This window comes from Notothenia rossii, assembly GCF_949606895.1.
Source record: "Notothenia rossii genome assembly, chromosome: 7".
In the NCBI taxonomy this organism is placed as follows: Eukaryota; Metazoa; Chordata; class Actinopteri; order Perciformes; family Nototheniidae; genus Notothenia; species Notothenia rossii.
The window spans coordinates 56,876,356-56,879,705 of record NC_136905.1 but is presented as its reverse complement, the minus strand read 5'-3'; positions in this window follow the sequence as shown (position 1 = coordinate 56,879,705).

The window sequence follows — 3,350 nt, the reverse complement described above, 5'->3', positions numbered from 1 at the left end:
ATTTAACACACACGAATAAGGTGACATTAAAATAAATATATCACAACTACCCGTTACAATTATCAGTCACGCAGTTAAAACAAATTTTAACCCAAAATGAAATGGTGTTTTGTTTTTTAAGAATTCACTAACATCACGAGACATTCAGACACCAGAGAAAAATTGTGCCAGTAGATTAGTAAGCCTGGTGTTTACGTAATCAGTCAGGCTGATCTTGTTGAGCCTGAAGGGTGTTCTTTTCCCCATAATGACCAAGTCGCTGCACATTATCCCGCTTATTACATGGCCTGATACTAAACAAACTAAGGAATTGACTCCCAATATTAATTGAAATGATTTTATTGACTTAAAATTATCGTATTTCTTCTGCTAAGAAAACTAAAAACTCCGTTCCACGGCGTACCAACGGCTGGAACTGCGACAACAATAACTTTACGGCAGCACTGTCCAACTCTGTTCAAAGTTCCTGATCCACTAACAAGTCCTTAAACACTGCAGAGCCCGTACCGTGTTCCTGTTAGTTTACTTCTTGTCTGTCTTCTTCTGTTCATTTATCTGACTTCCAGCGTTCAGTCTTTTACCCTCTTTTACTTTCTCTTTCTTGATCCTCCTTTGCAAAGGAATTGACCAATCAGAATCGAGTATTCAACTAAGCCTTGTAATAAAAATTGTTAGTAGCCTTAAGGGCCTACCCTACACAGTTGCTGCACTAAACTACATTTTAGCATTTAAAATACCTAGCCATTATTTTGATGAAAGTAACTAAAAAGTAATACAAAAGAAGTGTAACTCATTACATTTCAGAGACAGTAATATTGTAATGTAACTTATTACTTAAAAAAGACAGTAATAAGTAATATGTAATGTATTACATTTTGGAAGTAACTTGCCCAACACTGCTAGTCACTGCCTGCTTTCGACTTGTTCGTTATGACACGCTCTTTGATGAAAAGATGAGCACGTCGATGCACGGCACTCTAAATTGATGCCAATTACATCTGCCACCATGAGATGGGTGGAACATAAAAGGGAAGATGGAAATAAGGAAAGTTTAAATTAGGAAGACAACGGGAGCACAAACAGCACAAATGGTAGACTCTTTCCAGTTATAGTTTGAAATCCAAATGTTTGCTTTGACCTTTACTCATCAATTGTGGCTTTGCTGAGTCTAGGGTTGCAATTGAATAGTCTTTTGAGCTTAGAAAGGTTCCTAATGAAGTTAAATGACCCACACAGTACCTAAGTGGCAGCCATGATAAAAGCTGTTTGAATTATTGGTATGATAGGAAAGGAGCTTCAATCCTTCCTTTATAATCTGCCTTAGTTTAGGATACACCGGCCCCTCCTTCCCAAAAGGAAAGGAGAAAAAGCTATCCCATAATTCCTTGCAGCTGCAATATATTAAGTGATGCACCATTCGCCTTTTCATGAAAATAACCAATAGTGACCAACAAAGAAAGATGTTTTGACTATTCTGATAGATTTGATCAGGAACAGCCTGGTGCATATATCGTCCTTATCGCTAATCAGAGAGTTATGTACAACCCGGACTCATGATGGAAGAAGGAAAGCGGAAAAAATGTTTGCGAGTAAGTGATGTTTTATTGGGAATTTCATTGCTCTTGTTTAATTCTTTTAAATAAGTAATAGCAAAGTGATGTCAGAATTGTTGTGGTAAAGACTTGATGAGCAAAGTGAAGTTAAAAAGGACATTATGTTGTTGCTGTCCTTAGTGAAAATAAATGATGATGAAGTTAAAACTTTGGAGACTGTTAAATATGTTCTTTATTCTCGCGTCCAGGAGAGAAGCTTTAAAATGAGACTAAATGGAGTCTCTGAGAAGATTCAAATGGGATACTTTGATTAAAAAAGGCGCGGTAGTGTTACAGACAGAATATTGTTCCGGCAGAAAACAGCTGTGATCTGGCTCTCCTGAGCAAGAAGAGAAGGACGAATCCCCCGTTCGGTGCCGTTATATCCTCTGCTGGCTCCTCCCCGCCAGCCGGCTCGCCTCGCCTCTAATGTCCGTTGTTGCATTTAAACAGAGGATTGGTACTTTTCACCTTTAACATATGCTTAACACGCCTTTTCTCCTCATATTCTCTTTCATCACTTTTCATGTAACACATTCTAAACGCTGTAATCAATACTCTAAAGTCTAAAACATACAGAAAATGCTTCACGGCTGGTTACGTTTCCGGTCATTCCGGATGTTGTCACATGCTACTCTCGTCTGTAAACAATAGTGTATTCAAATAAACTGTACTTTCATTTAATATTCAGCATGGTAGTATCTCGACATCTATAGTTGTAGTGTTAAATCAGTAGGTTTCGGTTTTCACCACACCACGTCCTTTCGCTACTCAATTCACCTCTTTAGGAAATCGTATATTAGCCACATGCTAAATGCTAACCGTAGATGAAGGATTTTCAGAATAAAAGCTTAACTGCTTGTGCACAAGAATTTCTGGTTTTTCAGTATAAAAGAGCGTTTAAACTGACGGTATGTTTAAGCTACATTATACCATCAAAACATTGATTTTAATTTCTAACAGTCCCTCCTTACACACCTAAAAGGTGTTTATAATACTGAAATCAATGAGTTCTTCATCTGAACTTCGCATAGTACATATCTCATATTAACAAACATGCAATCAAAATGGAATGGTTCAATAGGCTTAACTTTACAAAAATACAAAATAAATTATTTGCCTGTGCTCAAACATAAAAGTTTTCCCTTGTGTATAACTTCTAGTGTTTGCATTCAATATCATTCTTCAAAATAGCAGCAATGGCTTGGTATCAGAACATTTCTTCCTCCCTCCTTTCACAGAAACCGTTCTCATACCACGCTCAGTGTTAAGGCACTTGTTTTTACAAAGTGAAAAGAAACAAACCATTTTAGAATAGCAATGATTTATACAACATGAAATCTACCATATTTGAAGAAACACACTCCTCAATGTCAGTTTCGGTGATTTATTGACAAGGATGACGACACCCTAAAACAGAGTAATGCAGCAAGATAAGCTGACAAAGTATTACATCCATGCAATTCAATCAACACAAATATATACCACGAAACAGAGTATAGTAGTATAATAGTATAATATATATATAGTATAATATATGGTATAATATAATAGTGGAAACAGTCTTACATGAATGAGTGGACGAACGTCTCAACTCGAGGCGGAGTGCATGAACAATGTTTGAACTAAAATGGCCGCTCGGCACTTCCGGGTCAGAGCACGGCATAACCAGGCAGCGACAGCAGTGACACTGCCCTCTAGTGGCCGGCGATAAACTCTTCATCCCCCCCAGACCGGAAAGCTATGGGCCGGAATAGG